The following is a 14895-nucleotide window of genomic DNA, read 5'->3' as shown; positions in this document are numbered from 1 at the left end:
TATTTGTTTCACGCCCTGCGCCTATTTACACAAAATATTTTATAAGTGTGAATTGTCGCGAAAGAATACGTACGAAGGTATCTGGAAGGAGCCTGCTGAAACTGGCAGCACCTCACTCATTCTGTGTACTAACTTTTTTCCTCGTTGTAAACAAGGAAAACGTCAAGTTACCCAGGTTTGAACACCATGTTGAAGGCATTTCCGTTGCTGATGCTGAGGGTTAGCTTTAGGTCTTTATAGGAGGAGCTCCGGCCTTTCTTTAGGGACGTTATTTTGCTGTCTTCAGGACCCACGAAGAGATGGATGTTTCCGATGCCGCCACAGGTGTCTTCTGCCGCATCGGCTGTGTCGTCTACCCTCTCGCGCCTGCAAGATGAAGAAAAAAAAGATAGATCAGCGGGAAGGGTTAGTGGAGTGAAATTCCATGGACTGACCTTGGATGGTGGGGTCGTCAGCCAGCTTGTCCTCGGCTTCCTTGAGCTCTGCGTCATCCTGAGTCTGAGAAATCATTATATCTGTCGCGTCTGGCACCGAACGTTTCCACGTCTCAGAGTCTTTACACCTAGCACAAGCCGCTTTAGGAAGGCTGGTGTTCCCGGGGAGTAGGAGAAGGACTAGTCCGGAATGCAACGACGCCCAAGTGCTCCTTGATGACGACTGGTCGTTCGCAGGGAAGTAGTGGGAGTATGATTGTTGTGAGAGCATAAAACCTTACCATGGAGAGCAAATGAACCAAAACAGTCTCCTCTTGGAGGGTTCGGTCAGGATGATCAAGGGAGGCAACAGGATAAGCCATTCTTATACACACAGAGAAGCACACATAACGGTAGATGTTAAGTATGAGGAGATTGTGGGCAAGAAGAACCTGGACACGAATGAAGAGTCTTGAAGGCACTCGCTCGTAGAATGTATGTAGGAAGTCTTCTCGCTTCAGCTTGTCGCGAAATACGCCAAGACCAAGAGGGTTGAACCTCATTTTGTGATGGAATTGCCTGGAAATGGGAACCCGGAGTTATGATCCAGTACTTGGGAAGAATTATCATTAATCCAACGAGTCTGAGTATTTGGTCATTGGAGAAATAACTGCATAAATAATTCCGTCATGAAAACAAACCAGATTCCAAGATAAGACAAGAGGCATTTCATGATTTGGGACTGTCAGCGACTTCTACCGTCGGACTGTAACAAGACGGTCAGGGAAGAAGTCTGTAAGAAGGGCGTTAGAGAACCGAGTGCAGATGGAAGCAAGAAAGAGAGAGAGAGAGAGAGAGAGAGAGAGAGAGAGAGAGAGAGAGAGAGAGAGAGAGAGAGAGAGAGAGAGAGAGAGAGAGGCATCATATAGCAACGAGGAATAGTAAGAAAGAAAACGAAAACAGAGATGTCTCATGGAGGAGATACAAACGACATAGCAGAGCTCGGTATCTTTTGAGAAGTTTTGGAAGGCACGATGTGTGGAAAGGAGAGCGAAGCAACACATGCTTGAAAAGCACACACTGTGAAAAGGAAAAGATTTATTTTGAGCAGGCTTTTAGGTTAGGTCAGATAGTCAGCTTGAAGGATTTCCTGGGAAAGAGTTTGGAAACGGAGTTGATTAATGTTATAAAGTAAATACACGGTTCTAAAGTATCATCCCGTAAAGGACAGAGTACCCCTGTTGCAGGTGAGGTGGGTAATGGGGACCGAGCAAGGGAAATGTTAATATTCATAAGCCAGACATAAATAGAATATTAAAGGATTTTCGTCCATATAGGGCGCATGGCCCTGACCAAATAACACTTTATGTACTCAAGGAGTATGCAGGGACACGTGACATGCCACATGAGGTGTTCAGAATGTCAGTGGATTCGATCACTCGCAGGGTAGTGGAATAGGACAAATATTGTTTATAGGGAAAGAAGTATAGAGGATTTGCTGATACATCTGATGAGGTAACCTGAAACCAAAAGGTTGAGCATTCCCAAAGGAAACACGGTCTCTGATGAGAGACACTTTACCTTCAGAGGTAAGAGGTGAATGGGTTGAGTTTGTGTGCTCTTGGACTGCCAGGTTGCATGTCACAGTGGCCGTCTCACAATTGTTGAAAGAAATTGAGTTCCAGGCTGGCATAAGAGGGTGACACACTCTGCCGAACGAATATCGCCAGTGTGGAAGATAGCGAGGGACGAATGACCCACACTAGTCAAACGTAACACTGGGGTCCCACAAGGCATAGTCCTAGTGCCCACTATTATTTTTTTTTATAACTAGCCATAGGACTTAGTGCCCACTATTATTTTTTTTCATTTTGTTCATAACTAGCCATAGGACTGGATTTATACATGACTATATTGATGTTTACAGCTGAAGTTATGATTAGAGAAGTCAGGAGTATCTGGGGGATGTGAAAATGAAAACCTCTGTTGATGTAAACAGGCTTTTGCCGCGGTCAGATGCATGACCCATGAAGTTCAGACCATCAGAATGCAGGGCGATGAGGACGGGACAGAGTGAAAGGAGGGGCCTCCTTATGACCTCCATCTCGAAAGAATCAGCACGTGAGGGGAAACATCACACCCAGAAGGATTCTTAAGCAGCCTCATTGCTTATGGATTAGCATGAAAATGGCCTCAAGTACAGTAGACATAGAGATGTTTTGATGAGTATGTACGGCATGCAGTAGAACCAAACCAGAGAGTATGGTTTGCGAGTTTGGTCACCTCACGCGATGGGACGCATTGATCTGATGGAGAAGATCTTGAGGAAGCCAACATAATTTGCACCAGAAGTAAGGGAGTATAACTACTTTGGGGGAGGCTAACGGCCATGGAAATACTCACTTTGGAGAAGAGAATGAAAAAGGGAGACACGATAACATCGCATAAGAAACACATTTCTTCAGAACTGGAAATGCCAGGTTAACGAGAGGCCAAAACAGGAACCAAAGAAGGAAGTTACAAAAGATGTGACGGAATACTTAAACTATGATAGAGTCGTGGATACAGGGAGGAATTATGAAAGGAAACTGTAAATGCATATGAGTAAGTGTAAAAAAAATATATATATACGATACCAAAGGAAGTTTGAGAGACGGGGCACCATGAGTATGTGGCACTCCGTCCCCGTGCAGTTTGCATGGGTAGTCACAGGAGTTATGAAACTACAGAAACTTGCATGTTACCGCAGCGATCGTGTCGAGGCCAGAGGCGCAACGCATGTCAAAGCTAGCGCTCTTGAACTGAGCTGTGTGCGGTACTGCTTCCGTGTGTCAGCAGTCCTCAACGGTAATGTCATTCTCTGAGAACTTTTGATGCTGGAAAACAGCACAGTCACGGGTAAGTGAGAGGCGAGTGGATGAAGAGAGAAGTCAGGTCGTTGGGACTGCCGTAGAAGCAGTTGTGATTGACGCCAACATCACCAGTACGCTCTTTCCGTCCGGTTACTCGGCACCTTCGCCCACAGGGCACGGCGTCCTCACGGGTGGATGGGTATAGGGTCACCTGCAGGGCGGTGTGTTCCGGGCTGACTCCGCTCGAGGGGTCGTTTTTGCTGGTGGCTGGCGCGAGGTAGGCAGGCAGGCAGGTAAGGGTTCCGTGCTCCAGCCACCAGCGTTCGCCAGGAAGAAGCCACTCCTAGGAGCCTCTACTACGTCAGGGTTATGTACTCGTGATTCAGGCAGTCGGAGACGTATCAGGCACATTATATGGTCGCGGTTCCAGGCACTGTATGATGCACGGTTGGTGTCTTAAGATGCAGGAAGTTAGCGGCAGATAGGGAGGTGGTTGGTGGCGAATATGCCCTCGCCTGACGGGACAGTAGGCACTCCACTCGAGACCTTACGGGGGGAAAAACTGTTGACACTTCTGGCCGGCAGTGGCAGCGGCGGCAGTTCCGTTGCTGCGACCTTCGCCCACTTTCACCCCTGTTCGTCTGATAGAGAGATGAACGTTTGCAGATCTCTTCGCTCAGGGAGTGTCGGGGTCGGCTGGGCGGGGTCGCTGTGAGACGTCTGCACATTCGCGATCATATTTTGTTTCGGTGAAATTTTTATGAGTCGCCATATTTGTGAAATGCACTTTATAACGTTTTCTCGTGTCTAGGATGCAGGAGGTGAGGGTGCAGTACGGATGCTGTGGGATATGGTCATGAATGCCTCGCGTGGAGACATCACTCTTCATGGTCACGCTATTATTTCCACCGAAGGTTCCTCCTCCTCCTCCTCCTTCCCCCCCATTGCTCATTTCGTATTATTTCTCTGAATTTACAAGGTATAATTCAAGTCCCTCCAGTGGGACAAACGCACTGGAGAAAGATTAGAATATATATTGATTTGCTACGCCTCTCACTGAAGACCCGAAACAAAAAGTGTAAGAGTGTCAAAAGGCAGAAGACGTCTTGAGCGAACGTCACGACGGGAGGAGCAGGCAGGCATTTGTGGGCGGAGCCTCGCCGTTGACCCACCGCCGCCTCCCTTATATTTTGAGGCGAGCTGCCCCTTCCTTTAGTGTGTTTACGGTTAAGTTTCAGGACGGAGAGGAGCCTGTAGGAAAGTGTGTTTGGCAGTTAGTACCGTACCAGCAGACGACGCAGAAGAGGAGCGCCCAGTTACTTGCGCTAGCTGCAGCAGCCGAGCACCACTCTTTTGCCAGTTCGCACCCGCCAGCTAACGACGCTATGGATCTCAATCATATTTCGGAGAAAGAGAAAGATAACGAAGTTGAAAATGAGAACATCAGTCCACGACCTGATTTTCCTCTGGGTAAATGAATTTTTCCACCTGTATGTCGAGGAGATTTGTACAAAACTTGAAAAGTTGTGATTGTGACTTTAGTGGCTAGCCTTTCCATGTGGCAGAAGTTCGGGGTACTCAAGTGTTCATGATAGTGGGAACTCGTGGAATTATACATACATACATACTGCTGCTTATCCAGGCGGCCCCAGACATGGATCGTTAGGAAGGTGGTTGGTGAAGGTGGTTCGCTCTTGTGTCGTCTTGTGAAGCTCTTCAAAAGACTCACGTACTGTGCTGGCCACTGGGTGGCCGCCGTGATGATCTCAAGCTTTTGGATTTACTGGAGTACCGTTGAACCACTGGAATAGCATGGTACTTGGTATCTGCGGGAGTACCATCGGACCTCTGAAATACCGTGGTACTCAGGGGTACACCTATTGGCCACAGGAGTACCGTAGGACCTCTGAAGTAACTTGGTATCTCTGGGGTACATAATGGCCACAGGAGTACCGTAGGACCTCTGAAGTACCTTGGTATCTCTGGGGTACATAATGGCCACAGGAGTACCTTAGGACCTCTGAAGTACCTTGGTATCTCCTGGGGTACATAGTGGCCACAGGAGTACCGTAGGACCTCTGAAGTACCGTGGTATTATCTCTGGGGTACATAATGGCCACAGAAGTACTGTTTGACCTCTGGAGTACCTTGGTATCTCTGGGGTACATATTGGCCACAGGAGTACCATAAGACCTCATGAGTCTCACTCGCATCATACCCCAAGCCACCTGTGGGGTCCTGTCCTTGGAAAACCTTCCATCTCTCCTTGTCGTCGTCCAATTCTGGCGCTTCTTCCATGCCAAGTCTATTCTCCCTTTACCAAACACTTGATTGTTCTTCTCTTGTTAACCCTTGGCCCTTCAGTTGGTCTTTTATGTGGCATCAGTTGAAGTACATTCTTCCTGGATCTTGATCTTGTGTCTGGTGGCATTGCCCTCAGACTTGACATTCTATTTATTTCCAGTGATTGACGGTATGTTCAATCGTTGTTTACTAACGCTTTTTCTCAGTCTGTCAGTATTCTCGTTTCTGCCTTTATCTTTCCAGTTTTCTTCGCTGGATACGTCTGACTCCATGCATAAGAACTGGTTTCCAAAATGGTTTCATATTTAGTGTTCCCGTTGGCCTCGCATCCACTTGGACCAGGGATTGTCTAACCTTGAAGAAGTTGATACGCCTTAACCAGGTAACTTGTCTGGGGAAGAAGCCAGGCTTGCCGACATGTCACGAGCGGGGGAATGGACGGAATCGGTTATCCCGAGGAGTTTCGACGGGGTTGGCAGGTCGGAGGTGGACTTTCTTTTCTTGCTGGAGAGGCCGTACGTAGAGCCTCGCAGTGGACGGATCCAGAGTGGACGGCCACAGACCGGACAATTTTCCATGCACTTCCAAGTTACCCTCGTATGCCCGGATGTTATGGAGGCCACAGATGTGTCCGTAAGACCTCTGAATTACCAAGGCATTTTGGGGGGATAAATGGTGGACGTGTGAGTAACACAGGACCATCGAAAAGCTTTGGTATCTGTGTGATACTTGGCAGCTTCGACGTACTCGATGATATGAGGAATACCGTTGGACCCTCGAAACACCGTGGTAGCTCCATGATATACATGGTGTCTTCAGGAGTGTCCTGGGATATCTAGAGTACCTTATTATCATCTTGGGTACGTGGTGTCTTGAGGGCTACCGTTGGATTCCTTCAGTTCGCTGTTAACCCCGAAGAACTTTGAAGGAGTGGTGTAGTACACTTATACCACAGAAGCATCTTCCCCGCTGGAAATACGTTGACATCTGAGCGGCCTTCTTTGATGCCTCACGTGTGGGGATGATTGAAGTGACGTAATCAACACTCTTAACTTACCGTATCTTGTGGCCGCTGTGGTAACTTCCTCGTGGCAAGCTATCTTCCGGGACATTACTGTGGTGGCCTCAAGGATTCCTTGACGTGTTGGCAGTAGCATGTAGGGATGTTATGTAGCATGAAGGCTGCTGTACCATACCTCTTTAGCGTGAAGGCTGTTGCACTGTAGCTACCATAGCGTGAAGGATGATCCCCTACAGTTGTGTAACGTATGAGCTGTTATATTGTATGTGACTGGAGTGGAGGCTGTTCTATTGCATTTGGGTAGCATGAGGGCATCTCTGCTGTATTTGGTAAACGTAGAAGCTAATGTGAGCTGACTGCCTGTGTGCTCGACCACGTAATGTCCGGCAAACTTCTGAGTCACTTGATAACTGTGTGGCCGTCGGTAGCTCAAAAAAAAAAAAAAAAAAAAGACAAGAATAAATAAATAGATAAAAAATAAAAGGCCTTTTTGGTAATTATACATTACCCCGGATCTCGAAGCTTTAGAACGTTCCACCCGTCACAACTGTGACCTGGCACTTTTAAAAGGACAGGTTTTTCAGTTCCTCCACAATTCTTAAATACTTTACCTCGTCGCTTCTTTTTCCCTTTCAGTCACCTTTTTATATTTCAATTAAGACCCGACCTTGACGTGGACTTTTATCCGTAACTATAAAAAAAAAAACTATTTAATGAGCAGAGAGACTATAATACTCCGTATTAAGCAGACATTCAACTGATAGGATCTATGTCTTGCGACACATTGGGATCCCTGTGGCATCAGTCAAGAAATAATGTAGCGAATCATGTATCCTACATCATTTTCCTGTTAACCTCTGCCTAGGCTGCTGAGAGTCTGTAGGTACTCCGGGCCCTTACACTTCGTACTTCGTCATCACGGAACCCAAAACTGTCTTCATTAAATGAAGATAAAACCGAGTCGCATGTCTGAACTCTCCTTCCTGACCTATCAACTCGCTCTCCGGGGCCATTTTTCTCATTCGGGCCTCATTGACAAAATGACCTTTTGGCTCCGGTAATGAAAACGACCCGTTAGTTGGTAAATGTTATCCTGGCTTAAAAAAAAAAGGAAAAAAAAAAAAACTTGTTCCACTTTGGATTGCTACCGCTGGCGTGTTGAAATCTCTCTCCGAAGTCTTTAAGAATTATCCCGGCAGCAAGATAATGATTACTTTAGGAAACGGATGTGAGCGGATGCGGCCTTTCTTCGGCTGTTCCTGGCGCTAACTAGCTGACGCGGGAAACGGCGATTAAGGATAAAAGAAAGGAACGTGCGTCAGTCTTTGCATGAAATTATAACAAGATATCCTCACATCGGAACAGCACGCGTCCCATAGCTTCGTTGAGGAAAGGGTCCATAAAAACTGATTCGATGCATCAGCATTACCCTAACGAACGCCAAACCTGTTGAGGACTTATTTGCATAGCAGTCCAGTTGAACCTCTCATTAAAACCATTAAAGGTCAATAGTTTATTGCCGGAGTACTGTTGGGAGAAGGTTCGGCTTGTCCCCACCCCCCTCCCCCCCCTTTTTTTTTTTTTGAGAAATTTATGATTGGGTTATATGAATGAAAGATCGGGCCGTCTCAGAGGACCTCTGCCAGGCTGAGGCCTAGCGAATCGAAGCCCATGTGGCCGAGAATGTCTTGATGTAGCGTATCACATCAGCCTCTCAGGGGGACATTGAGGAAGGCAGCCACATACATACTCCTGACTCCTCACTTCACCTTTAACATCAGCATGTTACTCACTCGGCCACTTTTCCCGTAAGTCGTCTTTTGTTTTTTCCCTCTCTGTCATACCGACTGGTTTGGCAAGACTCCGTCTGGAGTGGTTACACACGTGTGGAAAGTCACCTCCGACGTGGCTGTATCATCATCAGATGAGGAAAAGGAAGTAGAGTCTCGTCCAGTAACTTGTATCTCCAAAGGAGTTCATTTCCACGCTCTCGCTTGGAATGCAGCCTCGAAACTGCAGAAGCCCTGTGAAAGGTAATCCAGTGGTTTGTCTGATGAAAATTCATAACTTTGTGACTCCTCACTTTGCTCATGTCTCTCTCGCGTGTTCCTTTCGTGGACGTCTCGACTCTTCTTTATAGTTTGCTCGTCCGAACGCTTCACTACGGCTGTCCGAGAAGTGAGAATGAATCAGATTGACCAAAAGCTTCGTTCAGGAGAATTTACTATGCCAGCATTTCAATCTGCACAAACACTTCGTAACAGGAACTGAGATTCGGTACTTACGAACCAAGAAAAGTTGCTCATGAACTTTGACACAGAGGCCATGATCTGTACATCTGTAAAGCGCGCGCGCGTGCGTAACATAGAGTGCAAGACTCGTCACATGAGGCCATATGTGAAGTCAGATATATATATATGCTTTACGTTAGCAGTAGAGGTTATAACCGTACTTTGAGTCACCCCACCCTTACATATTGATATTTACAAGTACACATATCTACTCCGTACGATAGACCCCACCAACGCGAGTTTTGCGGCCAGCAGACACAAGGAACACTTCTGTATGTGCGTGTGCTCAAGTGGTTCCCAGTGTGTGCTGTACGAGGAAGGAGTTTTATATTCGTTGGGCCCCCATCTCGAACATTCTCTGTTATCATACAACTCTGAATTTCATGCACTCTGCATTAACTTTTCCCTCGAGTCATTCAGTTCCATTCAGCCACCACTCTTATTTTTCAAAAGTATTTCTTAATATCCTTTTTAACGTTTTTTTTTAATTTCATGGTATTTTCAAGGGAAAAAAAATTGTGTGTGTGTGTGTGTGTGTGTGTGTGTGGTGTGTGTGTGTGTGTTTGTGTGTGTGTGTATGTGTGTGTGTAATGTTCCATTTCTACTGAGGGAGTTTTACACTCTTGAAAAGATTCGCTTATTTGAATAGTGGAAAGTGTCCCCGAGCTTGTAATTCAGCGGACGTCATGAATTACAGTGCAACCCGAGATGATGGACGAGGAAGGGCGGGAGCAGGGTTGGTTACTTATAGGAATAATGTGTGTGTGTGTGTGTGTGTGTGTAATGTTTCCTTCTGGTGGACGTGTGAGCACGCACATTCGAGTTCCCAGAATGAGGCAACAGCTCCCAATCTTCCTCACAGCTTCCCTCGTTACCGTCTGCAGAAAAGTACTTATGTAATAGTTTTACCTTTCCAATTGGATGGAGTCGTTTTTTATGGATCCATCCGACTTCGCCATTTCTTTTGTCATTCCGCTGGATTCTTCTCTTTTTTTTCTCTTTTCTTTTGTTGCTATTTTTGATTTAGGCCTTAGCTGTGTTTTTAAGTAATCGTAGGTCATTGACATTACTTTCTCTATTTTCTGTAGCAGACTCCTCGTTAATCAACACGATCTTTTACTTTACTGAGAAATAGTGAAGAGAAACTGCTTTCGCCTTGCAATCTCTTCCTTTCTTTTTTTTGTGAATCGTCAGTTTCATAATTGCTATCTCCATTTCATCAGGGTACCGTGATGTTTAAAAAGATGTTAATTAGGGTAGTGTTTTGTGAATATTGTGAGTGGGAAATCGCTAGGAGTCTGGCGTGGTGCTACGGAGGAGCGAGATATAGCGTAGGCACACAACTCCCGCCTTGGGGGAACCTCGAAACCCCTGGGACGGTGATGACGTCGCGAAGCCCCGGTGAAGTGATAGTCTCGTGCTGGACATTGAGCCCCGCCCCAGTCAGTCTCTCTCTCTCTCTCTCTCTCTCTCTCTCTCTCTCTCTCTCTCTCTCTCTCTCTCTCTCTCTCTCTCTCTCCGAAGTGAGGTTTGAAAGCCATTCACTCGTGCCAATTTTTTTTTTCTTTTTGCCATTTTCCACTGTGAGAGGTTGAGGTTGGAATGCGCAGTATAGAAATCACAGCTGACTTGACTAGAGATGAGTAATATTACTGATGCAGCTTATACTGGTTTATACACCTTCATAGATACGCCATACGGGCCGCCGGTGTCTGTGTACTACGTTTCATGAACGCTGGATAAATTGCCGATGGTTTTAACATTTCCTCCTGTTTCGCACAGTCTGTCTCATGAACACAATAGACTTGTTATTTAAGCTGTCTCCTGATATAGATGAAATGACTGTTTACACGCGTCTGTCTTGGGGTAATTAACGTTGAAGTGCGTTCTTATCATCTAGGATTCACTGCCGGTTGTTATCAGTACACATATAATTGGCTGCTATTTTGTCAACAGTCGTCTTCTGTATTGTCCATCTCAAGATTTTTGAAATTCAATTCTGATCCGCACGTTAAAAAGTAAATCCTTTTTTCTTTGCGTAATATCTTTTTATTCCGTTTCCTTATCTGTGGGTTTCTGGATTGGTTATCGATGCATTTCGGGATGGCGACCATCGCTGTCCCCGCTCACGGAGGTGGTGGAGATAAGGGGAGTAGGTTATGATGGGAGGGTGAGGCTTCACGAGAACCGGCCGTCTCCGGTTCGTGGCTGTTCGGCCCGCCATCTTGTGGTAGCTTAGCAGTGTGGATCTCCGCCGCTCTCTCTCTCTCTCTCTCTCTCTCTCTCTCTCTCTCTCTCTCTCTCTCTCTCTCTCTCTCTCTCCGCCGCTCTCTCCTGCGAGATTTTCTTCTTTTTTTTTTTTTCTACGAATATGTCCGCGTGTCTATTTTTCCAGTACTTTATTTTTGTGGTGACACTGCGTAATGTGTGGCTCTAGCTAGTTCAACTCGAGTATATCAGACCTTAATATGGTCGACGCGAAGTTTCCTGTCTTCGCCAAGGTACTTACAAGACACTGTGTCACGTAGCTGGTCACAGACTAAAGCTAGTATGCACGGCGCACCTCTTTTAAGACTTTATTCATATGAATATGTATAAAGGGAATGCAAACTGGAGACGTCAAAAGCAGCGGTACATCACTTGGTAATATGGATATTGAAGGGGTTTTTGGGCCACGTAGGAATTCTCAGGGTTGCGTCATCCTCCGGTCAAGTCGATGTGCGCGGTGCTCCTGCTTGCCGTAATATACTCTTGTGACTCCAGCCGTCTAAGATGTTATATGTCAGTAAACTTATAGATATTTTTGAATATTTTTCGATATAAAAAGGGAGACCAATGAATGAAGATGACGACATGGCGTGTGGTTACCACACAGCCCCCCTCTCTCTCTCTCTCTTTTTTTTTTTTCTTTTAGAGGCAGTACAGCTGTAGGAAGTTCCTGGATTGGATTATGGGGCCTTGATATACATTTTCAATTAAATAAGGAAAAAAACTAATGGCATCTGGATACAGTTTTTGACATGCGACGCGCTGACGAAGCAAGCGTTGGCAGCTGTTTGTACAGAGGGCTGCTGATGGTGGTAGAGAGAAATGATAACGGGGACTCGGAGCCCGCACGGATGTTGTTATTAATTACTGTGGCAAGACCCACCACAGAAAGAGGCTCAGTGGTTTTGCCCCTGGAAGCTTCGAGAGAACCCGTCACGGAGGTCGCCTCGCCGTTGGCGGCGTGTGGATTTTCAGTGGTGTGGCCTTCCCTGAGGCTCGGTACCTCAGAGTACCCTTGTGGAGGAAAATGAACCCAGGAGGAACGGTCAAGGTAGCACCGATTTTCTCATCCATACTTGTCTCTCATGGTCGTCGCACTGTTACAACTAGGGCACTGAGTGCGGCAGCCATAGTTGACTCATCATTACTGAAGGGAATGTGTGTGTGTGTGTATACAGGTGCTCGCCATAGTTGACTCTATTATTACTAAAGGGAATGTGTGTGTGTATACAGGTGGTCGCCATAGTTGACCCATCATTACTGAAGGGAATGTGTGTGTGTGTATACAGGTGCTCGCCATAGTTGACCCATCATTACTGAAGGGAATGTGTGTGTGTGTATACAGATGCTCGCCATAGTTTTTCTTTTTTCCGCCTGCATGTCACAGCAGACACCTTGGATATAGCTTTGTCTATTGACGAGAGTCTTACTGTAATTTACAACTTATCCTCGGTCAGAGGATGTATATCAGGGAGAATATGTTTTGTGCTGGGCCTCTTGCATTTGGTGAGAGTTTCGTCCGCTCGTGGGAAGAAATGTCCTGGTGCAATGCTTAATCGTTGATAAGATGATCCCAGTCCTCACAAGATGATAAGATGATCCCAGTCCTCACAAGATGATAAGATACCCAGTCTTCAAAAGATGACTTTTCTCGATCCACCTGCTTATAAGACTTTTTGTTTTCTTCGAAGTGTAGATCATGTCATCTTGGGCACCTTGACCTGAGGTATGGTTTTAACTGTGTTTCGGCGGGGTTGAAGAGTGGGCCGTTTTGATAACTGCTTCTTCTCCTACACCTCAGTGCTTTGGGTATCTCTACCTTCTTATTTCTTTTCCAGTATTTATGAACTGGCACTTTTTTGTTGTTGTTGTTGAAAAGAAGGGATTTTCATTTCCTCCAAGGTTCGTAAATACTTTCTCTTGTATCTCATTCTTCTCTTCTCATTAACCTGTCTGTTTATGAATGAAGGCCCAGCCGTGATGTGGACTTTAGTCCATGACTTGAGCCTCCAACGTAACAAAAAGAGAAAGAAGAAAAAAGTTTATGCGAGTAATGTAGCTCAGTAAATCCGTAAAGGACAAGGACTCAGAGAAAAAGCTTACGCAGTTTTACCATGTTTATCTTGTACTGAGCTAAAACAGAAACGTTATCGATAGACCATCATCATTGTTTTTGAGCTACATTTATTTACATGTAATTCAGGTGATGCCAAAGTGTAGCTGGTATGTTCAGATTTCAAGTTGGTCTGCACACCTCCCGGGTGCTTAGCATATGCGTGTCCTGCTTCACAGTCTTCCACGAGACAGAGTCATTTGCAAACACAGGCATTTAAGAATAAGCTTACAAGAATAAATCAGGCATTGTCAGCACTCTGTAGGAGAAACTAGAGAAAAAAAAAGAACATTCGTAGAAAACTTTTTCCAACCTTGGTCCATGAGAAAGATTTGCAATTCAAATTAATGAATATTTAGGTGTATATATATATATATATATATATATATATATATATATATATATATATATATATATATATATATTCACTAAAAGACGCTGTACCAAGCATGTTTGCTTTCACAGCTGCAGCGCCTGAACCAGTTTACTGAGGGCATATTATGCGTAGGCTTGCTTGTAGCTTGAGTTTTCTTTTGCTGACGGTATGTCTAATATTGATGACTACTACATACTGTATTTTTGCACCTATGCCAGCCCAGCTGATGTAAATAACACGTTTCGTAAAGATCCTCCTCGACTCGGGTGCTGTTTATGCCGGTCGTCGGTTACCTCATCTTGTATTCTCATGAGAAAACATCTTGTGGATATTCATCCATTGGTTATTAAGCATTCAGCTCGGCCCAAGATGTACCACTGAGTAACGCGTTTTGTCAGTGTACGTCACCGTATGATACTGATCAACTGACGCTTCCTTACCTAACCTAAACCAGCATTAAATGAAGGGTCTTCTGCGAAGTGTACTGTAACACCCTCCACTTAGCCATTTGTTCAGTTGTGAGTGCTGCACTATGTTGACAGGTTGAAAGACTTAAACGATGGACCATGCTGGAGTGCAGGAGAAGGGGGAAAGATCCTTCAGTCCGCCTTCAGGATCTGGTGCCATGTGTGGTTATAAAGCCTATGTAAAGAGCGAGGCTGCAGCACCACTTCAATGGGATATCAGGGTTAGTCGAACTCTGGCAAAGGTTGAAGAGGTTAAAGTTGCAAGCTGACTTTTTTGGTCTGCATTGTCCTCAGACCACGTTAAATATTATTTATATCTTCAGAGAAATTATATATATATATATATATATATATATATATATATATATATATATATATATATATATATATATATATATATGATTACCTTTATCCATTCCTGGCGCTACCCCGCCCCACAGGAAACAGCATCGCTACCCCTGCTTTTGCGAGGTAACGCCAGGAAAGCAGTCAAAAAAAGCCACATTCGTTCACAATTAGTTTCTAGCTGTCATGTGTAATGCACCGAAACCACAGCTCCTTATCCACATCCAGGGCCCACAGACCTTTCCATAGTTTACCCTAGACGTTTCACATGCCCTGATTCAGTCCATTGACAGCACGTCGACCCAGGTATACCACATCGTTCCAATTAACTATTCCTTGCACGCCTCTCACCCTCCTGTATGTTCAGGCCCCGATCGCTCAAAATCTTTTTCACTCCGTCCTTCCACCTCCAGTTTGGTCTCCTGCTTCTCCTTCTTCTCTCCAC

General features: G+C 45.4%; 1 protein-coding gene across 5 annotated transcripts in view; it reads left to right on the top strand.

Annotated features, from left to right (window-relative positions):
* LOC139754224 (band 3 anion transport protein-like) overlaps positions 1 to 14895 on the top strand; it is a 475361-nt gene that overhangs the window by 426069 nt on the left and 34397 nt on the right. The window lies entirely within an intron of this gene.

The sequence above is a fragment of the Panulirus ornatus genome, chromosome 16 (assembly GCF_036320965.1).
Source record: "Panulirus ornatus isolate Po-2019 chromosome 16, ASM3632096v1, whole genome shotgun sequence".
In the NCBI taxonomy this organism is placed as follows: Eukaryota; Metazoa; Arthropoda; class Malacostraca; order Decapoda; family Palinuridae; genus Panulirus; species Panulirus ornatus.
The sequence above is the reverse complement of the archived record's forward strand: the minus strand, read 5'-3'. Positions and strand labels throughout refer to the sequence as shown.